The 24,306-nt window shown below is 41.3% G+C and overlaps 1 protein-coding gene across 3 annotated transcripts in view; it reads left to right on the top strand.

The window, feature by feature from the left end:
* The window catches only part of LOC144806644 (uncharacterized), a 352,101-nt gene that overhangs the window by 19,712 nt on the left and 308,083 nt on the right, over positions 1 to 24,306 (top strand). The window contains exons 2-4 of one of the 3 annotated variants that reach the window (XR_013605864.1): positions 1,812 to 1,845; positions 3,706 to 3,823; positions 8,176 to 8,346. The gene's annotated coding sequence lies outside the window, so the exon portion shown is untranslated. Of the gene's footprint in view, positions 1 to 1,811; positions 1,846 to 3,705; positions 3,824 to 8,175; positions 9,693 to 24,306 lie in introns of those variants that run through there. The other 2 variants (XR_013605863.1, XR_013605865.1) reach the window with 2 other exon arrangements.

The following is a 24,306-nucleotide window of genomic DNA, read 5'->3' as shown; positions in this document are numbered from 1 at the left end:
CAACCCTGCGTGCCATAATAATATCCTTTATTTCGGATACATGGAAGCTTCTATGCCTTGATAGCCAGTCCACACATTTATTGCGTAGCTGGTCCCATGACTCATGCTGATCCCTCTTTAAAGTAATTACCCCTGCCAGTACCAACACAAAAGGGCAAGCAGTGGGCGGCAGACTCAGGACATCCTGATTAGCCATTCATACTTGGGGCGGCAGGAACATTACTGCACGAGGTACTAGACAACCTGTTCTGATTCGAGCCCCTGGGCCTGTTTAACCTATTAGCACCATCCCTGGTGGGGTTGGTATTTGAAATGGTTATTGGTATAGGGGGGTGAGGGAGAGGACCCGTTTCTATCTATAGGCAATTGGGGCAGCCCCTGGATTGATCGTATATATCGTGTGCAGGGTATTTCCCTTTTCAGCGTCTGCAAGTCGCCTTGTAATGCACCGAATAGCGACTCTAAAAAGGCCTGGGTAACTGGGGCTTCAGAGGAGTCCACATCTTGGCTGATTTGTGTCGTTGGGGAGAGCCTCCCTACTCCGCTGCCAGTCATCGTGAGCTTGGTCAGCATCTTTTTTAGATTCTGATCCTTCTTGCTTCTAGCTGAGGACATGGCTGCTATATCTCCTACCACATCACCAGACCGGCATGCCTTGTCATGGGGGTCCCAGCCCCAGTGCGTGGCAGTCACCGGGTTGTCCTCCCGCTGAGCTCCACTACGCTGTTGCTCGATGGTGAGGGCCCTAGCTGTCACTCCCTTTCAGTCTCGTCCGGGCCTTGCTGTCTTCGGCCGTCTGCTATTGCCCTGCTGGGCATCTGCTAATTGTCCTCATTACTCTAAGCACTTTGCGCCAGAACCTGCTGTGAATCCCTCTGTAGGCCAGCAGCCCTATCTGAGCCTGGAGCACTAGAGGCCTTCTAGTACCACTGCGGCTAATTCCTGCATTATGTGCTTGCAAGCCGTGGCCTCCGGTTTCCTCTGACTTGGCAGTCAGCTCCAGAGAGACTAATCCATGCCCGGGACCTTGTGATTCTTACAGCGTTACAGTTCATATCTCATTCCCCTTATTGGATTTTGTCATTTTACTGTCATTTTGTTCAATATACTTTACTTTATTTTTCTATTTCTTTTTTTGTTTTTTTTGTTTTGCATTTTGACTTTTACGGTTTTGCATAAGTATTTGACATATTACCTTAAGTTAAGCCTGCCTGTTCGGTGCTTAGGTACCAGGGGGTTGATCCTAGGTTAATTGAATAGCTTTGAAAGTTAACTCTGAATACGGTTGTGATTGTTCTACATCTACCGCAAATAATAATTCAGTTTCTTACAGAAACTATCTAACATTATCTGCAAAACAGGCAGTTGATAACCTATTAGGGTTGAAGCACCATGTGGACAGATTGAAATATGGGACGAGTATTGTGTGGCAATCGAATCTCTAAAAAACTTCAGCTTGCAGACGAACCAAGAATTACGCTTGAATGTCATAACTTTTTAAAACAAGGTAGTCAGGAAAGTGTGGCGAATATATTGCAGCATTTTGACAGCCCCTAGCAAATTTGAGAACAGAGTGGATGTATGTTGCAGAGACGAGTCTGTTCACCCAATGTGAGTGGTGATATCCGCTTTGCTGATCTGCCTGAAGTTGTGATGCTGCTGACAGTGGCCTGTCTGCTAATAGCGATGGCGTGACTGGTGGAACTATAAAGCCAAATAAGAGAAAGTTATCTTCCGACACCGCAGTCTTCATGACTGAGACCAGTAATACTGAAGACTCTGAGACTCACAGCAGTAATTTCTTCTTTCAGAGCGTTATTGATGCAGAAGGAGTGAAGACAAGAAGTAAGTACATTACTAAGGTACCAACAAAGTTTAATATTATTAATTTGTATTAACTTTTTCTCTTTTGCAGCATTTGGAAATGCATTTTCTAATTTTGCTGCTTTTTGGTTAGTTTTTTATTGTAGACTGTATATTCTGTTTAAAGGGAAAGATGTTGTAGTGTGTGACCTTAATGCTGCAGTTTGCATTTCATTACCATCATTTGCTTACCCTGGAGAATCTCCAGGGTGGAGGAGGTTTGCTGTTCCAGAGTTATTTCTTCAGCTTCTGGGCAGTTGTCGCTCTGTGGCGATCTGTGGTCCTGTTTCTCTGCTCTTCTTGTAGTAGCTCCTATCAGAGCTTCATCCTCGCGCCAACGATAATAAGATGCCAGGCATCACCCAGCACACAACACAGACTATGAGGTGCTACGTCTATCTGCTAGGTGCAGTGAGAGCACGGATAAAGTTCTCCTGACCTATCAGGCTGTGAATGTAACCTTAGGGCTTAAGATGAAATGAAGAGCTTACCTCCTTCCTGAGTGGCTCCAAACTGCTGTGTGCAGACCCGATAGCTGATAGCACCCTGGAGTATGTATGTATAAATCCGATTAGGTTAGAAGTAACCTGCAATATAGTGGCAGGCAGCACCCTGCCATAGAGTAGGATTTCTCATAGTATTTTATTTCCTGACACATTAATGGAGATTGTCTATTAACAGGCAGAAGAACAACACTGACCATACATTTTTCTGGGTTTGTCTTTAAAATGACGTACACATTAGGAATGGCATTTCGTTCTGCTGGAATAATAACACAAGTTATCTTGCACTCTGCTATGATGTTGCATAGATTGTTGGCTGCAATGCATTCCATGTTTCATTCAAACGTGCTTTCTACAGGGCACATACATGATTTGCTGCTGGAGAGAAATAATGCTCCTGTGTACTGTGGCACATTCAGAAATATTGAAAAACTTCATGATTTCTCTTTCAGCTCTTCATAGTAAAACCTTTCAATTTTTAACTCAATCATTTGGCAGAAACATAACTTAGTACCAATAAAATAGTTGTGATGGGGAACATGCATGTGGGGTTAGGACTGGCTCAACCAGAGTGCTTGCTGACTTGGAGGAGTATGGAGTTGACCACCTTGCCTGGTCCGGTGTGGAACCAAGCCAGCGATGCTTTGCTGCAGGCTCATTTGCCCTGATAGCTGGTCAACAGTTTGAGGAGGAGGAGGCGTAGAGCTGGCTAAGTGTGTTATGAGGCTGGCATTTCAGTACATCCCTGAGAAGTGAGCCTTGAGTCGATGTAGTGTTCCTCTTATACCACATGCAATTCATCCTCTCCAAAGCCTCAAGAATTCCTGGGTGTGAAGGGCGGCTGATTCTGATTGGGGGCTTGATAGTTTTCCAGAAACTCATGTTCTTGATTGTTCATGTTTGTCAGTAGTTAATTAAACATGTCCAGGGGTTTTATTTCTTCATTGACACAAGCTGCAATAAAAGTTTCTTTGTCGTTGCAAAAAATATGAATGGCCGACGAGCCTCTGTAGGTCAAAGAACGGAAGGGCTGGGGAACTGTCATTCATCTCACTGCTAAGCAGAGCAGTGTCATGCTTCATCCTCCGTCAGGCCTCTGATTTTGACCAACATCGCTTAGAACACTGGGACTTTAGAGACCATCCTTTTAATGAGAAAAACAAAACTACAAGTCCCATAAGCAATAGTGGTGGAGGGTGTCACGCATGACCTGGGGCAACATCCATTCAGCACATCCATTTCCATTTTTTAAGTATTTGACACAATATTGAATTTATAACCTTTTGGTTTTTTTTGGTCATGAGTCACCAATACTAAAAACGTGTCTTTTATTTTCAAGGTCAATTAAGTAATGGTCACCAGCTTGGAAGCTCTGTTCATTCTTCAGTATTTGGCATTGATCTCCAAGTGTGGCTGGTTTGGGTCTGCCCCTGCATCGTTCCCGATAACTCGCACAGGTAAGGAGCTTGTAGAAGCAATATTATAATTCCATACTCATTTGGAAAAAGTGCGCTCCGAGGCAGGTATCCGATCATTTTTGTGAAACACGCAAGCGCCAATATCTGCTATGTACATTTGTTAAAATAAAACAGTCAAATCACAGTATACTGTTCCGGAGGTTCAGTCCCAGAGACATTATCTGTAACTGAACGCAGACACCCTAGGAAGCATGTGCTCTTAAGACAAGTTGCGTTCACTCACCTGAAGGTGACATGCTTCATCATTGGGCTATACTCTTCACCAGGCCGGCGCTACAATGCCTGGTGGGCACCACTAGAGGGCACTTTCTCGGAGATCTTTTTTTTTTTCAAAACAGATTTTATTGACTGGTCACATGGGTAGCCACAGATCTCTGTACCCCAGAGGAATCTGCCAAGAATCAATACATTTGTACAATAACACCATCAGTCATTGCTTTTGTAGTCTAAACAATGGAAACAGTTAGAGTGAACAAGGCCCCCTCCTCAACCCCCTGAACCCTCCCCCCCAACAACTGCTCTCTCCCCTCCCACCCTGTATCCCCCCCCGCACGACAATCGACTGTTCAAGCCACTCGCGCACATTCATCCGGTCGGCAAGTTCACTCATATGTCTGGATCCGGATCCTGCTCTACTGGAGGCTCCAACCAAATGCCTCTATAGTCTGCCCACCTCTTCCATATCTTATAATGTTTGCTGGGGCAGCCACGAGTCAGGAATATGGGCTTCTCCATCCCCATACAGAAGTCTAGGCCCCACTTCAAGTGAGAAGTGACGGGGGCTGCTGGTCCTTCCAGGCCTTAGCTATGTCGCGCTTGGCTATCGTCAGTCCCAATAGTAGCAAATGCCTCTTGTATAAGTTGCCTCCCACTCCATCCAGCACATGCAGCAGTCCCAGGCACGGCGTGCGCGGGAGCACCCAACCCAACGCCTCATCCAGGCCATTCCAGACACCGCACCAGAATCTGTCCAGGCGTCCACAACTCCACACTGTATGGAGGAAGGTAACCTCCTCGCTCCCACATCTAGTACACTCTGGGGACGCAATGAGTCTCGCTCTCCATAGCCTCTGCCGCGTGTAGTACACCCTGTGAAAGTATTTAAATTGGATCAGCCGGAGGCGAATCGAGATGGCCGCGCCTCTAGAACTCGCCAGTGCCTCACTCCAATCTTCCTCCTCCAGTGGTCCGACATCTTCCTCCCATTTCTCCTTAAGGGAGCATAAATCAGAGGAGCAGTGTATTAGTTAGATGGGGAGCCAGAGCTTTCTCTGTTGCTGCTCCGAAGCTCTGGAACTCTATCCCCATCCTAATAAAAACCCTTCCTACATTGGAGACATTTAAAAAAGCCCTTAAAACCTGCCTTTTTAAGAGGGCATATCAATGAGAGAAGGCTGCAGAATGGGGGATTTTGCTGATATATTTGATTTAGGCGCCTTGACGCCCATGGGGCTAAGTTTGCGCATAACAAGACTTGGTTCATTCATTCATTCAGTGTATGATCAAAGATTGATAAATGCAAGATATTTGTTTGGTATCCAATTCCCCCACAAAGACGCGGGCCTCCAGTGGGCTAAACTCAGGGAGGGACCTCAGACCCTCCAGATCCGGAGCCAGGGCATGGCGAAATTGTAAGTACCGAAAAAACTGTGTATGAGGCATGTCAAATTCATCTCTCAACTCCTGGAACGACTTAAGCGTCGTCCCGGCCATAACATCTCCCAGTTTAGAGATGCCGATGGCATCCCAACCCACAAATCCCGCTAGGGTAGTCAGCCCCTGGAGGCGGCCGTTGTGCCAGAGGGGAGTCTCCCCTGTCAGGGTTTGCCACCACCCCATCCGCTTCAGTGCTCGCCGCCAAACATCAAAAACGACCTGCGTCGCCATCGGCAAGGCCCCTCATTTCTTTGGTGCGTACAACAGCGTGTGTAGTGTGTGTGGCTTCATCAGCAGTCTCTCCAGCGCATAGGCCGGGTCACCCCTATCTCCATACCACCAATCATTTAGAACAAGAAGATGAGACGCCTGATAATAGGAAAGGACGTCTGAGGTCGCCAGTCCCCCTCCGTATGTAGAACGAAAGCACATGCGCAGCACCACCCTGATGGAGCCGCCCTCCCAGAGGAACTGACCCAAGACCGTGTTTACTCGCTTAAACCATGCGGGTTGGATTGGGTATTGATGGTTCTGTAATTGGTATAGCAGCCTGGGTAGGGCTACCATCTTAAATATCGCCGACCTGCCATATATGGTCAACGGCATACGAGAACAAAAAAGTTGTGTTGTCATAGGAAGTATGGGATCTCCAAAATGTCCTTTTTATATACTTAATAAGGAAATTGAGCTCATGGTGGACTAGGGTTCACCATGGACAATTATCACTAGAGAATATTTTAATGAGAAATTATTAGATGTATGTGATATTGCAAACATGATACCATCAGACATTTTAGCTGAAGGTTTTAATGGATCCATTTTTGATGTTGAGGGATTTTTTAAGGTACCCATAATCTTTAGAAGTAGATCTGCCATGATTAAGTTATACATTGCTGTCAAAGGTGTCAATGTTCTTGGTTGGCGTGATCAATTTGAGCTAGGGATTATGTTAAATCCACGCTCCAAAGATCCAGTTTGCCTATGCAGTGAGTCAGATATGGTAAGTACCACAAGCCAGAATTGTGTGGCACATGAGGATAAAAAGAAGGACATGGAATGTTGGAGCCTTAAATACAACACGGTTTTCTGTGATCGTTTGGGAAAACTTAAAATTTTGCGCATAAAATTGTTTTGAAAGACAATGCTCTGCCAGTGAAACAAAAATTAAGAGGTGTTCCTCTCAATATTAGAGATGAATTGAAAGAAATGTTAAATGATTTACTTAAAGAAAACATTATAGAACCCATTGAATCTTCGGAATGGGTGTCCCCCATTGTCCTTGTACGAAAACCTGATCAGAAATTACGCGTATGTATTGATTTGAGAGCGTTAAATGCCAACATCATTATTGATTGTCACCCCCTTCCTAATATAAATGAGCTTGTTTCCTTGATGGTGCGCAAATATTTTCCACCCTTGATCTCAGATCAGCGTACCATCAAATTGAGCTAACTGAGGATTCCAAGAAATACACCGCCTTTATTACACCTATGGGACTTTTCCAGTATAAAAGAATGCCATTTGGATTGGCACCAGCTGCCTCTGTTTTTCAGTGGGTGATGTCCAAATTTTTAGAGATTTAGATCTTTTTGTCAAATGCTTCCAGGATGATATTTTTGTTGTTTCCAAAAATGAACAAGAACATGAATCACATTTAGATCAAGTATGTAAAAGACTGGAGAATAGTGGACTCACCTTGAAGGCACATAAATGTAAGTTTTTTTGTAAGTCAGTTGAATATTTGGGACATACATTGTCAGGTGAAGGTTTAGTTCCTAAACCATCTAATGTAGATGCTATTCTCAAAGCTCCAGCTCCAGCTAACAGGGATCAATTATTGTCCTTTTCAGGAATGTGCGAATATTACAGTAAATTCGTAGAAAATTTCGGAACTAAAATGGAACCATTAAGGAAATTATTAAGACAGAAAACTATGTTTGCGTGGAAGGATGAACAAAACAAAGCATTTGTAGATATTAAAAATGACATTGTAAATGCCCCGACTTTGAAACCTTTCCATTTATTGAGGTAACAGCACAGCATAGATCCTGTCAGGATAACAGCAAGATACAACTGCTCTCCAGCACAGAATGCTATGTTAGCAAAGCTCTGTTTAGAATCATAAGCCAATACAGAAACATAACAGGTCTCATGCCTTAAAGTGATACATTAACTTTATACAAATAATGTAAACAGATTAACAGAGAATATAACAGCATAGTCCTCGCAACACACAACAGATTTGCGTGCGGCAGAGGCCAGAGCTCAAAAGTCAGATTACCAGATACAAGTAGGTGGTAACTCAGGGCAGGGCGAAATGCCTGTTGTCCGTGGAGGGGAAATTCCCATCCTAGAAATATACATTAAAATTAATTAATAGTATTCTATTTTAAATATCTTTTTGGTGCCAGTCCATATGACTTTAATGTCTGCTTTTGGGATTCCATGTTACAAGTCCATAGGGTACATGTATCCTTTCTCAGCTTAATAAAATGTTGGAAATTCTAAAAATCCTCACTCCTAGATCCAAGTACTCTCAGGCTACCATTCTACACTCTGCTCTGTCTGAAGAACGGCTCAACACTTTCAAAATTTTGCAATTCTGCATTGATATGGCTTGTAAATTATTTTTGGGGATATTTACATGTATTAACTATTTAATTTTAATACTATAGGTGATTGAAATTACGGACGAAGAAAGCAAGATTTAGCACCAGCCAACTGAATGTTAGTGCCATAAGAAGGATTATTTTGAAAAACCGAAGGACATCCAGCATTCTAAGTTTAAACAATTTCCAAAATCTAGGTGTGGCGAGGAAGTAGGAGCTGAGGAAAGTACTATAGCTGTAAGTGAAGTCTCTAATTTTGCATTTCGTTAACCCAGAGCAAAGTCATATCTGTCCACACAGCATCAGAAATAGTGTCAGAAAGACCAATCACAACATCCTCATCTGAAATATTATCAGAAAGACAAATTGTCTCAGCATGACAGAATAACGTTCATCTAAAGGACGCATGATCTAAAGCATCATGTAATTCCAGAGAGGAAGCACACACTGCATAAAAGAAAGATATAACAAAAGGTTTCTTCTGCAAACTATCAAAGAAAAGACACTGATATAAGACTCCGAAGCTGACACGCTAACACCCAAAAGATTGGAAAATCACCTTTGTTCAACAACCGTTTTTAACCAGTTATGCAAGTTTGAGACTATCTGCCTCGGGCTAGAACACCTCGACCCACTCTGCTCACTCTGGCGAAAACCTTAAAAATTCACCACTTTATTGTGTTGTTCATGACCATCTCAGATTGTTTCCTTGTTATTGTGTACTGTTCTGTAATTCTATGTAAATCGCCTCAACCTTATCTGTTGTGCAGGAGTGATATGTAAAACTGTTAAATATCAAAATGGATTAAATGAGCACCGTTGCGCTATAGCTAATGTAAATATATCCTCGTCTTCAGAACTACAATCCTTAACCTTACACCAAACACAGAACGGGTAAAAGGAACTGATGTTCTTTGACTGATGAGCCACAATATTACTGTGCGCGTTCTAACTCCCTCAGTTACTGCCATTACGCCAGTGCAAAAAGGTACTTATCAGTTTAATCATTAAATATCAGACTAACTCCTTATCACTGCATTGCTAAGAACCTATACAAATAGATTTGAGAAAAACTTCAGTCACAAAATAAGTTGCTGCCGGAGAGGCTATAACCAAAAGACTATTATCTGCTACAAACATTTCGACAGGTGTTACAGGGCTGCATCCAGACATATTTTGCTCAATGCAAGTGTTAAGAAGATTACACACAATATCTTTTAGAGATAAATGCTGAACATTATCTAAACAAGCCCGACTCTAAAATCGGGTTCACTCTCACCGTGGCATATAAGCAAGAGAAAACTAAATGTAGAGATATTAACTCTAGGAATACACCTTATAAAAACACGGGCTGTTAGAACAATTTCAGTGTTCAAACCTGCTTCAATCAAAGCAAAATAACCCACGTTGGGGAAAAAGTTACCTGAGCCAAAAAAAGATTAAACCATAAATCTCATCTCACTGAATTTGAGAGAATGCACACTGGGAAAATCCTCTCTCAGTGCTCTGAATGCCAAAAAAGTTTCAGAGATAAATCTTATCTCACTGAGCATATGAGAATCCACACTGGGGAAAAACCTTATCAGTGCTCTGAATGCCAGAAAAGGTTTTGTAACAAACAAAGTCTTTCTCGACATGTATTAACCCACTCTGTAGAAAAACCTTACCAGTGCGCTGAATGCCAGAAATGTTTCAGTTTAAAAAGTAGGCTCACACATCACATACGAATCCACACTGGGGAAACCCCTTATCAGTGCTCTGAATGCCAGAAAAGGTTTAGTTTCAAACCGCAACTTTATCGACATGCAATGACCCACTCTGTGGAAAACCCTTATCAGTGCTCTGAATGCCAAAAAAGTTTCAGCAGTAATTCTTATCTCACTGAACATATAAGAATCCACACTGGGGACAAACCTTATCAGTGCTCTGAATGCCAGGAAAGGTTTTATAACAAACAAAGTCTTTCTCGACATGTAATAACCCACTCTGGCAAAAAACCTTACCAGTGCTCTGAATGCCAGAAAAGGTTTAGTTTCAAAGGGAGTCTGAATCGACATCTATTAACCCACTCTGTGGAAAAACCTTACCAGTGCTCTGAATGCCAGAAATATTTCAGTGAAAAAAGAGACCTTACGGTACATACAAGGACCCACACTGGGGAAAAACCTTATCAGTGCTCTGAATGCCAGAAAAGGTTTTGTAAAAAACAAAGTCTTTCTCAACATGTATTAACCCACACTGGGGAAAAACTTTACCAGGGCTCTGAATGCCAGGAAAGGTTTTATAACAAACAAAGTCTTTCTCGCCATGTAATAACCCACTCTGGCAAAAAACCTTACCAGTGCTCTGAATGCCATAAAAGGTTTAGTTTCAAAGGGAGTCTAAATCGACATCTATTAACCCACTCTGTGGAAAAACCTTACCAGTGCTCTGAATGCCAGAAATATTTCAGTGAAAAAAGAGACCTTACTGTACATACAAGGACCCACACTGGGGAAAAACCTTATCAGTGCTCTGAATGCCAGAAAAGGTTTTGTAAAAAACAAAGTCTTTCTCAACATGTATTAACCCACTCTTGCAAAAAGCCTTACCAGTGCTCTGAATGCCAGAAAAGGTTTAGTTTCAAAGGGAGTCTAAATCGACATCTATTAACCCACTCTGTGGAAAAACCTTACCAGTGCTCTGAATGCCAAAAAAGTTTCAGCAGTAATTCTTATCTCACTGAACATATAAGAATCCACACTGGGGACAAACCTTATCAGTGCTCTGAATGCCAGGAAAGGTTTTATAACAAACAAAGTCTTTCTCGACATGTAATAACCCACTCTGGCAAAAAACCTTACCAGTGCTCTGAATGCCAGAAAAGGTTTAGTTTCAAAGGGAGTCTAAATCGACATCTATTAACCCACTCTGTGGAAAAACCTTACCAGTGCTCTGAATGCCAGAAATATTTCAGTGAAAAAAGAGACCTTACTGTACATACCAGGACCCACACTGGGGAAAAACCTTATCAGTGCTCTGAATGCCAGAAAAGGTTTTGTAAAAAACAAAGTCTTTCTCAACATGTATTAACCCACACTGGGGAAAAACTTTACCAGGGCTCTGAATGCCAGGAAAGGTTTTATAACAAACAAAGTCTTTCTCGCCATGTAATAACCCACTCTGGCAAAAAACCTTACCAGTGCTCTGAATGCCAGAAAATGTTTAGTTTCAAAGGGAGTCTAAATCGACATCTATTAACCCACTCTGTGGAAAAACCTTACCAGTGCTCTGAATGCCAGAAATATTTCAGTGAAAAAAGAGACCTTACTGTACATACAAGGACCCACACTGGGGAAAAACCTTATCAGTGCTCTGAATGCCAGAAAAGGTTTTGTAAAAAACAAAGTCTTTCTCAACATGTATTAACCCACACTGGGGAAAAACTTTACCAGTGCTCTGAATGCCACAAATGTTTCAGTACAAAAAACAATCTCATTCATCATATAAGAACCCACACTGGGGAAAAACCTTATCATTGCACGGATTGCCAGAAATGTTTCATTAGCCAAACACAGCTCACTCTGCATAGAAGAACCCACACTGGAGAGAAACCTTATCAGTGCCCGGAATGCCAGAAATGTTTCATTGACAAAAACAGTCTCACTCATCATATAAGAACCCACACTAGGGAGAAACCTTTTCAGTGCTCTGAATGCCAGAAATGTTTCCGTGTAAAAATCAGACTCACTGAACATACAAGAATCCACACTGGGGAAAAACCTTATCAGTGCTCTGAATGCCAGAAATGTTTCAGTTTAAAAAGTAGTCTCACAAAGCACATAAGAATCCACACTGGGGAAAATCCTTATCAGTGCTCTGAATGCCAGAAATGTTTCAAAAACAAACTCGGTCTCACCCAGCATATACAGACCCACACTGGGGAAAAACCTTATCAGTGCTCTGAAAGCCAGGAAAGGTTTTGTAACCAACAAAGTCTTGCTCAACATGCAATGACCCATTCTGTGGAACATCCTTATCAGTGCTCTGAATGCCAGAAATGTTTCAGTATAAAAAGTAGTCTCACACAGCACATAAGAATCCACACTGGGGAAAAACCTTATCAGTGCATTGAATGCCAGAAATGTTTCAGTGCAAAAAGAATACTCACTACACATACAAGAACCCACACTGGGGAAAAACCTTATCAGTGCATTGAATGCCACAAATGTTTCAGTGAAAAAAGAATACTCACTCGGCATACAAGAACCCACACTGGGGAAAAACCTTATCAGTGCATTGAATGCCACAAATGTTTCAGTGAAAAAATCAATCTCACTCACCATATAAGAACCCACACTGGTGAAAAACCTTATCAGTGCTCCGAATGCCAAAAATGTTTCAGCCGTAAATCTGATCACACTGCACATGTGAGAATCCACACTGGGGGAAAAACATTATCAGTGCTCTAAATGTCAGAAAAGGTTTTATAACAAACAAACTCTTTCTCAACATTCAATAACCCATTCTGTGGAACATCCTTATCAGTGCTCTAAATGCCAGAAATGTTTCAGTATAAAAAGTAGTCTCACTCAGCACATAAGAATCCACACTGGGGAAAAACCTTATCGGTGCATTGAATGCCAGAAATGTTTCAGTGAAAAAAGAATACTCACTACACATACAAGAACCCACACTGGGGAAAAACCTTATCAGTGCATTGAATGCCACAAATGTTTCAGTGAAAAAAGAATACTCACTCGGCATACAAGAACCCACACTGGGGAAAAACCTTATCAGTGCATTGAATGCCACAAATGTTTCAGTGAAAAAATCAATCTCACTCACCATATAAGAACCCACATTGGTGAAAAACCTTATCAGTGCTCCGAATGCCAAAAATGTTTCAGCCGTAAATCTGATCACACTGCACATGTGAGAATCCACACTGGGGGAAAAACATTATCAGTGCTCTAAATGTCAAAAAAGATTCAGAGGTAGTGATGGTTACATGCACCATAAGAAAACACACCATCAAAAATACTTCAGTGCTCCAAGTGCCAGAAAAGCATCAATTTTAAATGCAATCTCACTCTACATGAGCAGACGCACACAGGGAAAAAATATTACCAATGCTGTGAATGCTAGAAATTCCTATTTTTTGATAGGCACAGCCTCACTAACCATAATCAACTCCATACTGATGAAAACCTTATGAGTGCTCTGAATGCCAGAAAAGCTGCAGAGAAAAACGCTATCTCACCATGAGAAACTCCAAACTGGAGAAAATCCTTATGCCATAAAAGCTTGAATCTGAAAGACAGAGTTATGCTTCATGAGAGATCCCACTCTGGGGAAAAATCTTATGAGTGCTCGAAATGCAAGCAAAGTTTTGGTCACAAATTACTTCTCACTTGACATGAGTAAACTCACAAGGGAGAAAAAAGCCTTATGTGTGTTCGGAATGTCAGATAAGGTTTATTCACGAATACAATGTCATTTCACATGAGAGAATTTACACTGGACTAAAACCTTATACAGGAGGGGAAAGCCAGAAACGTTATACTCAGAAAGGAGATCTCACTTAACATGAGAAATGCACCCACACCAGGTGAAAAGTAAGGCGTATCTTGAGTTGCAGAAAAGCTTCTAATACCCTGACTTTACATGAGAGAGCACATATTGTAGTTGCAATAGGATTCAGCAAGAAATTCTTGCAGGATAACTTAGGCTGCCCGCATGCAACCTCCAAAGAAATTTCAGGCCTTGGAAATGTTTTAATTGCAACAAAATGCACAATTTGAGTATCTGAAAGTTACAAAACTCTCAAGGTCTTTACTTGACACAGAGAAGTGTTCATACTTGCAAACATCAACTAATTAACAAAAAAATTCACAATATTAATGTCTTTAATTTTCTCCACCCAAAAGGTTTCTACTCACACTTGTTTCTTAACATATGACTGAAATCTAAATTTTCATGATAAGGCGGTGTTCCGCAATGAAGAACTCCGCAAAGTGTCAAAAAAACTCAACCGCTCAACGCAGAGTTCTGCGAGCAGCGGAGTGCGTTAGGGTCAATTTGAAGCGCTTTTTCGGTGAGTAGCACGCTACTCCAGAATCCAAAAATGATTAGTGGTGAATTAGTGTAGGGAAATATAAAATGTTTTTGAGAGTGTTGAAGTGCTTTTCAGCGAGTAGCATGCTACTCCAGAACCCAAAAAGATAAATAGATAGATCAATTATTGTGGGTAGGTTGTTTTATTATATAAATACAACTGTACGAAAATTCATAAAATTCTGTTGTAAAGTTGTATCCAAGAGGCAAGTATAGTCTCTGATAATAATGTATACAAAGTTGGCTTGCCATCAAGACTGATGCCCCGTAATGTTGATGCAAAGTCATCTGTGCTGGAGTATTCTAGACTCTTGTTGAATTGTCCCATCCAACTTGTAGGTACTGCTATTTGTATCAGGTCCATGTGGTAGGCAGACACAAACGCCGAAATTGTGCACTATTTATATTAAGCAGAATGTAGGTGAACAGATGACTGTAACCACTGTACAAGCTGTATTAGGCGGACCCTCCAGGATATCGCGATTTTGGCTTGGTAGTTTGGTCTGCCCTGTTCCCATGATGCACTGGGCCAGGGACAGACTAATTTGCATATAGCCAGGTTCTGAGCTGGGATGGGGCAGTGAGCTAAATAACGGTGATGGATCAAGCCCTGATCTTTGGACTGGGTAAGAGTGGTCTGCTTAATTCAGACACTCTGTTCATCACCACCCCCTTTTCTGAACCAGTCTCAAGGAGGCTTTTATCTGAGCAGCGTTCGGGCCAGCAGCCGTCTCAAAGGCTGCGCTGCCTGAAGAAATCCCAGGCTATGCTAAAGCAAATGGAGAATTGCATTTCCAAGGGATAACAGCCTTCACCTGTGGGCTGCTTCCTCTATTCCATATTCCAGGTTGCCTATTCAAAGTGGAATACTCTGCTAAAACGGTTTCCATTGATTTATGGCTGAAAATGATTATGAGTAAAATAAAGTGCCGCAAAAATGCCGCTAAATTTCAATATTTGTGCCGCTAAATTTCCATATTTGTGCCGCTAAATTTGCGAATCCATGCTGCTATATCATGGGGGGTCTGATTAGGTGCTTAGAAGTAGAGTGACCTAGAGGGCAAAAAACACTCCACTAACTCTGTCACTCGCTTAGTACAGACGAACGCCAAAGGTCCTCGTACATAATGAAGCATCGGGGTGCACCCTCTTTCTGTGTCCCATGGGCATTTTGGTTTTTGTTCTACAGAAGAGGCTGCAGACACTTCCATAGCCCTTTATGTAGTGGGGATCACGTAGGAGAGATTCTCAGCGGGCATGCTTTCCTTTGTATTGGGCATGGCCACATTCAAATGTGGGAAAACCTTATGTCTCGCGACTGCACTGTATTATTGACACGGGCGAAAGGGCAAACAAGCTGTTAGGAGGCGCACTGATTGTATACCCCCACCTGACAGGATGGTGACAGACCCCAACCACCTGCAGGGGAAACGGGCCACCTCGTTTAATAGCTGCCAGATGGTATACTTTGTAAGCAGACTGGTGGTTTACAACTGCCCCTACGTTGGGGCACCACATGCTTTTCCAGCATAATCTGGTGTACTCCCCCTGTGTGACATGACAGCACCCGCTGAAGACTGCACCGTTGTGTAGTCTGGGACAGTGCACCTTCCCTGTAATTCTGAACTGGGCCTTTAAATACGGTACTATTTCGTGTGCCTATTTAATTCAGGTATACAAAGTATGTGGTACTACTTGTATACTAAGGTAGGACAAGGAAGATTGAATTTTTACGGTGGCAGCAATGTTTTTGTCAAAGTCTTTACGCCCTAAACACCCTCCCGTACCCTGAACATAATGAGATTCCGTAGATTACACCTCTGCGTGCTTAATGCTGCCATTTGCATTTCAAGACCAGTGATTAATGTGGCTTTATAGATAGATAAAACATATTCATAGGTCACGATTTAAGTCTGCATCTAAAATAAAACTGTAAATTAGGAGAGGTGATAAGTGAGATGTTAAAAGGCAGCCGCTTATCGAGCTGCATTTGTACATAGGCCTTCCTATATACTGAGATCTATTCCTGCTTCAGTCCTTAATTGCAATGAATACTTTAATTCCCAGGCATGAAGTCATTGTCGAGCTGTTTAAATATCCACCTGTCTCCCCACCTCTTCCCCACTGCATCCTTAACCAGTGGCCTAGCCAGTGTGCCCTGGGCCCTAAAGCAAGAAAGGAAATGTGACACCTGCCCTCTGTTTGTACTGCGGAAAGCAGCAATAATCATTGTTCTGTGGGCCCCTCAGGCCTTTGTTTGAACTGTGACAAACAGCAGTTATCAGGGTTTAGTGGGCCTTTAAGGCGTCTGGGACCTGGTGCCACTGCACCTGCTGCACCAATAGAAAGCTAAGCCCCTGCCCTTAACAGCTTCTATTCTAGCCCCACTGGTGAACTGAACCAGCCAAGTAATGATCTGGCCATATCTGCAGGCATGCAGCCGCCTCTTCCTCTGAAGGGATTTAAGTCGCATGAAAGCAGCATGCGGGAAACAAATATTTTCTGAGGCAGTCAACCAACACCTCGTCTGTTCCAACCTGAATCCATTCAAAACCAGGGACCAAAAAACGGTTCATCGTCATCTCTTGCTTATCAAAAGGGTAAAACCGATTCATCTAACATTACAGTGTACCACATAAAAAAATGAATGGTGATTCTGTTTACAAATTAAAACTAGCATGCATAAAGAAAGGGGAGCCTTTGGCCAAAATAGCCATTTTCCCTACCCATACTTCTAACACATCTTTTACAAAAAAATGCTAACTACATTGTCATCCGGAAATAGTCATTAGAGCCTACTCATAAGCAAATGACATTTAGAATTCTCTTTCACTTCAAGCTTTCAAAAGTAAATTGATATAAAAGCAGTATTGAATTTTTTGGACATTGTGTACTCTTACCAAAATTTAGAGCATCAATTTTATATGACACGCCATAGAAAAAAGGAGTTCTTTATATATACTAAACCTCCAGAAACATTTGATTAACCAGTTATAAAATCACGTCTAGCTTAGTTAGTTTATAGTCTTCTTTTTTAAGAGAAATTATTTCACATTGTTACTGGATCTGCATGGCTAAACACTTATAAGGTCCCAAAGGCGAGACCTATTGGCTATGCCAATGCTTGTTATTGATTGAGTACAATGAGCATCAGCACTTTTGATTAGGTCCTGAAGAAAGACGCAAACACCTCTTTGGAGGGTTAATAGGCTGAAACATGTTGACGTCTTATTAACTTTCACTCTGCTGCCCCCACTACCCTGAGCTCATGTTTGTGGTATTTCGTATACCATTCTCTATAACAAAACATGCCTGAACTCCTCCCTCTCAGTGAGGGGGCTGTACCCTGTACTGTAACTAGGTATAACGGTGGGAGGAGGTTCTGAATGAGGAAGCATGCCAACTATGGTGGGTGAGGGAAATCTTCCCTTTAAAGGGATATTTCATCTTAGCTAGGTTTTCATTTGCAACAGTAATCCTCATAGACCCAAGGGTTTCTTGATTGTGGTAGAAATACATTTTTACCCCTTCATTGTACGTTTAAGCACAGACCATTGCTTGAAATGTTGTGATCAATGTAGGAAAAATACTCTGTGCACTGAGAAAATGTGTTAAAATAACGGAAAGTTGATAATTGCATTTTATACCTTCTCATACCTGGATTTATCTAGAAGAGAAGTCTGTTAATTCAAGCAGATTTTTAATACCACAAGGTATAAGAAATTAGGGGATCTTTATCTGATATCTTTATCAGTAAATTATCTGAAATTATTGCACATATACTTTTGCAAGTATTATTTCTAAAGATAAAGGAAATTCTATATTTGTCTTTTCTAAACTAACTCCAGTGTGTTTAACTACAATAACCACCTCTCTCAAAGCAATATTGTGCTTGGTTTAGTGAGAAAGCTAAATGATCTAGGAGAAACCAGTACTGCATGTGAGTATTTTTCTTAGGAAGCTTTAAGTTAGAGAGTGAAAACACTTTTTAGAATGCCCCAAAAATTGTGACAAAGATATTTCAATATGTTTGACAAAAAGAATAGGTACATTTCATGACAACATGGAAATGGGAAATAAAATAATAGAAACAAATATTTACACCACATGACAAAAACATTAGCGACTACATTTCAACAATATATAGGCAATACTGAGGTTCATGTATTAATAATCCATTTGGTAAAACTGGTTGCTTGTGGAGTCAGCACACTACTGTGTCTGTGATGGCTTTTAAATAAAGGCATTTTTAATGCACTCCATTTTACTTTCAGATTCACAAATGTCCCCTTGGGTTACTACCTCCTGTTACTGTTTTTCAGCCCACGTATGGTTTCAAAGCTTAATACATTCCTTAAGGATGTATTACGTATTTAGAAGGGACACTATTAATATTCCCCTTCCAAATTCTTAATTGTTAAATGGGCTTAGTACATTTCAAAAAGCGGTTTAGCATTTGCAAACTCTGGGAATTACCGAACCAGTGGATTTTTTAACAATAAAACCCTTGGTACATGAGTCAATTGTTCTCAATTCCCTCCAATTAAGTTTGCTAATAATGTTAGTTGAATGATAACCAGTGCACGTACCTATTTAGTGTTAGTGTTGCTTCAGATCAAATAAAAACCATCACACATAACTCTTACACAATACTTAAAGACAGAATTTCTGACATCCAGCATTAATGTTTTCTTAAATATATTTGCAAATGTTGTCACTGAAACAGGAAAACATCTAAACCGGTCTCTGGACATAAAATAGGTTGTAATCATAATCTTTCTATACATTTTTTGAGTTCCAGGAACAATGTGTGTTATCTGTGTTTACTCTAAACCACTATAATAAACATTTTCAATGCTTTTATATTTGATCTGTTTGTACTGGTTTCTATTGCAGACAATAATCTAGATTTAGACCAAGGATCAATTCTACCCATGGCTTTTAAAACCTATTTTCCATTGATCTCTTTTAGTGTTATTGCAAATAAAACTGTAATAGAACTGATCTGAGAGATGGACCTTCAAGTATTATGCTCAGTCAATTTATTGAACAAACTATGGAGTTACAATCTGAATAGATTAGATCCACAAGCATTAAACACCAAAGGTATAACGATGGACCCTTCCTAGTGCCAGCACCTGGCTACCTTTCACCCCAAATAATAAATAACCCTAAAGAAACTAAAGGGAATTGTGTGCACACTGACTGGCACCCATCGTTACTGTGCCTATTCCTTATGGAATCAAATACAAGTCAAACAACCGCAAAGGTGCACCACAAAAAGCAATAAACAGACTCAAATGTTATTAATGAGCAAAAAAGAATGTTTTTCGTTAGCGAGATGTTGTTATTCTTCAAGTAGTCTTTATTTTCAATTATTCAATACAATGTACAGCCGATGCATTTCGTCCCAAGCTGGGACTTCTTCAGGGCTTTTGTAAATGTGGTCTGTCCCCTTTCGAATGAAAATATGCAGGCAACAAAGAGTCCGGACAACGTCTTCCCAGATTCAATTTTTCATTGTGCACTTTGGCGTGTATAATTTTTGTTGATTTTTTCATCCAATATGGAACAGACAGGGTTGTACTATATACTCATGTACTTGTTCAGGACTAGGATTAGTAGAATTCCTGAGTGTGGACAAAGGTTGCTCTCACAACTTAATATGTTTATGGTTCTTTTACATGTTCTGTAGTATTCACAGAATAACAGGGGACAGAAAAGTCCTATAGGTCCCCGGGAAGAGGATGTGGGCACTGTATTCCAGTAGGCCGTTCGTATTCAAAACAGCCGGCGCCCATCCACAAAGCCTTCGTCCCGCCAAAACACCCGCAAGGTCGCATAAACATATTAAGTTGTGAGAGCAACCTTTGTCCACACTCAGGAATTCTACTAATCCTAGTCCTGAACAAGTACATGAGTATATAGTACAACCCTGTCTGTTCCATATTGGATGAAAAAATCAACAAAGATCCACAAGCATTGCCTGACCACTGTATTTTACATCAATAGATTACTAATCAGCACATGTTGTCTAAGTGCAATTCACTCATCTTCAATTTTTCACGGAGCTCATGCTGTGTCTGTGTGAATTCTTTTAAAATATGACATTTAAATGTCCAAAAGTTTAGGAATTCTAGTTTCAAGCCTGGTCAAACCTTAATGAATGCTACACCAAAAGATGCCCTTCTGTTCCTACATTTTATTGTGCACCATGATTCAGAAATAGCATGTCTTTGCTTTTGGAGGTAAAATTCTAAACATATTTATTGTTGTTGCCAACCGAAACATGATCACTAATTGCGAAGATAACAACAAGTTGTCCTGTGATACTTGCTGTAATAGGAAGTGCTTAATCAAAAAGTGGATTGAATTCAAGTTTGGTGACAATTTTACAAAAGTGTATGGATTTTGTATATATTTAAAATTGTTGATCTCCAAAATGGCCTGAATCAATCAATTGAATTTCAACTTCATGTTTATAATTTGAATCCTATTGTTGGAAAAGATGTGATTTTAAACCCCATGAGGTGGTTCCTTTCCAGAAAGCATTCAGGTTGTAATTATGAGTCAAATAATGCGGAGGAGGTTAAAATATTCAAATTGAATTCTAATTACATATGAAATGTTAATTGTTCAATATATGTCTCTTAGTATCTTAATGTGAGGAGGACATTTATTGCTTAAGGAAAATAATTAGTATTTATTTTTCTATATGTAGGAAGTATTCCATTAATGAAATCACTGTATCCCAAATTCTTTGTTTCCTTTCCTGTTCTTTATGAACGTTTCTATTGTTGAACTGTAAACATTGCCCGAAATTAAGAATTGTGCTCTACATAACTTTGCTGTGTTACAGTATGTTGATTTTTATGTACTACTTTTGTCTCTTATGTGTATGGCAACTGATGTTTTGTTTTGCTTTAATAATCAGCTTATGTTTATTAGGTTTTATTATTCAATAAAATGTTTCAAACACAACAAATGGTAGTTGATATGTATTTACAACTGCAGCATTTTTAGTGTATGGACAGTTTCAAAGGGGCCAAAAATATGGTCTGTGGGATGACGGAGGACCACATTGGCATCCGCAGGGAGAGGTTTGGGCAGGTAATTAGGGGTACATGTAAGGTTGGAAGTAGGGGGAACAAAGCATGTACATTGTGTAGACTGTGACTCCTGGAGTTATTGTGAGGGATACCATGCTACCCTGTAAATGAATCCCCTAGTGATTATTATCAACAAACTTTATTCGGTTTTATAAAAGAAAACCATAAAAGTCATACATAAAATGATAAAACATCTTCCAAGTTACAGATTGAAAAAATATAATATGTCCAAGTTAGTCAGAACACAAGATAAAAATTCATGAATTACAGTACAGAAGTTAATCGGAGCTTGACCTGCGTCTAACAGGACCCGTAAAAAGTTAAGCCTATGCAAAACAGTGTCATTAGAGCAGTTATTAAAACATAAGAACTGGTCTCACCCTTTTAAAACCCGCTTTTTTGAGAATGGGAATAATAAATAACTTTCTAGGGACAGCATAAAAACTACAAAACCTTAAAAAGTGCATCATGTCCTGAGGAGACTCACCGTTGCAGCCACAGGGCATGAGGCACAGGCCTCTGTGGGAGCCACGAGGGTGTGCCAAGAGGTAATGGTAGAGGTTGAGCCGAAACAGTGTGGTTCTGAAATTCTGGACCCTACTATTATCACGATATCGAGATCCAATACCCGTGCCACAAAATATCAATATCCCATGACGAATTTGGTGTCAACAGACCGATAATGATTAGGACATCATCCCTATGCATTTGCGTCATGATTGGGGGATGCCAACACCCTTAAATCATAGTTTCCGTTCCGAACCCTTAGACTCCATTTTGTGAATGGCATCCATCTTGTGCCTTGCCCTCATGATAAGTCAATTACGTAAGGCCGAGTCTGATCTAAAAGGACACGTCCACCTTTCCTTGACTTCCCCCTGACCTGTCCCAACTGACTCCATTGCCTCTAGCCAAACCTGTTTGGGCAGCTCCTCGCCCAGTGGCCGAATACGATAACATCGATGCACAACATACCACAAACCATTCACTACATCCAGATCATGTTTTTACACACACACGCACCTGTCCACGCACCCTGTTTATGGCCAGTTTTATGACTAGGAGGTGCCTTTCTTTATTGGGGTTTCGTCGATATCTGATGGGAGTTCCGGGCCTGGCCGGGTAATCTATCACGAATTGGACGTCTAAAATAGGGGCTTGCCTACATGACTTCGCTCTTTTGTATTATTGTAGAAATATGTGTATAGCCATATCATAAACTCAGGAATTCTTGCTTGCAGCTATTATTTCTGTATATAAGGAGAAGGCTTGTTCTGTAAAAACGAACAGTCTCCTGATAACACACAACTTGTGCTGTCGTGTTTTTAGGACACCTGTTACTTGGTAGCTGCCAATAAAACTTGATCTCTGACGGTAACTAGAAGACTCCGTGTTTCTGTGGTCCGGAACAAGGGAGAACTCAGAGGTCTTCGGGTGTTATCCCCTGGCACCAGCGGGTTCCTAAAAACCCGTTACCTCAGTTGGCGCCCAACGTGGGGCGGTATCAAGCGGCGACGGTCCAAGCCAGATGTTCGTGAGGAGCTTCGTGTGAAAATTCCAGAGGACGGCCAGCCACTTCAGCGACCCCTGTATGTCGACGTGGTTCCGAAGGTCTTTGCTGCGAGGTTCCCCGCGTCCCGACGGCTACGAAGGACTGCTGCCCTGTTTTGGACCCAGTGATCCTTGGTAGAGCGAAACGATAGACGAGTCTTCTAGCGACGTCACAGATCTTCAAATACTTCAGTTAAGTATAAGTGGAGCGTCTCCCAGTCCTTAGTTTGTCCTTAGTTTTTGGTATCCTTGAGATACGCTTTGATTTGGTACTTGCAAGCCCCAAAGCCGAAGGACTCGTGTTTTCACGAGAAATATCGTAACAGATAATCCTTTGAAGTTTGAAGCTAGATTAGTGAGCAAAGATGCCTGGTTTTAGCAGACTTGGAAACTTGTTTTGTCTTGGTTGTAGTAAGGACTCCCGATTAGAGGATTCTTGTCCGGTTCCTCCAATTGGAACTCCAACATATGAGCTCTATGTAAAGCACGGCGTAGGTCCTATCACATATAATGAAGTGTGGATAAAATACACCCGCAAGGATGGTGTTTTAAAATGGCCCCAATATGGTAGTTTTGATTCAGAAATATTAGATAACCTGGAGGTCAAATTGTTCAAGAAAAAAAGCCCGGCGGGCGATGTTTGACTCTTTTCCCTTATGGCGCAAAGAAGCCAAACAGAAAGAAATAAAATTAGCAAAAAAGAATAAAAGAGGAATGTCAATGGTGCAAGCTGCCATTGCATACAGGGATAACGAGGAAGAGCAAGAAAACGAACAAATACTTAGGAGCAAGAAACTAGCAGTAGATAAATGCTACCCGATGTTACCACATAAGGGACAAGGTCAAGAGGAGAGATCCGAGAAAGATCCATTAATGTCCCACTTATTAAGCTCACCTCCACCGTATGCGTTAGATGCTACGGCACCACCAAAGCATTTTACTATACCGCGCCCCGGCGCACGTAACACAGCTCTTGCACACACGCCAGCTACTGTTCAGCTGGTTCCTACTTCGCCGGCGCAGCCTTCTCAAAGGCCGCCGTCTCTGCTACCTACTCCATCTACTTCTACGACTTTGCCTACAGCTCCAACTATTCTCTATGATACTACGTCTGCTACCGCTCCAACTTCCTCTGCTATTGCCTCTACTTCTTCTTTGCCTCAGCATGTCTTTTCCGATGCACTTGCCCTTCCGCAAGGTTCTCCTTCTACTAGACAAAGAGTGACAGGTACCGTCACTAGTCTGTTTTCACCTTTCTTTGGGTCGCCTAAAACGACCCCTAAAACAGAAGATAGACAGTCACGTAGTCAACTGCCTGACTACGAGGAACGAAAAGTGCTGAATGAACTAGCCCGCCAATGGATTACGGATACTGTTAGATATGATGTTCAGTCTGTTATGGAAGTTTTCCGTCACTGGAATGCACCCCTCAGAGACACGT

The sequence above is a fragment of the Lissotriton helveticus genome, unplaced genomic scaffold (assembly GCF_964261635.1).
Source record: "Lissotriton helveticus unplaced genomic scaffold, aLisHel1.1 SCAFFOLD_590, whole genome shotgun sequence".
NCBI classification, from domain to species: Eukaryota; Metazoa; Chordata; class Amphibia; order Caudata; family Salamandridae; genus Lissotriton; species Lissotriton helveticus.
The sequence above is the reverse complement of the archived record's forward strand: the minus strand, read 5'-3'. Positions and strand labels throughout refer to the sequence as shown.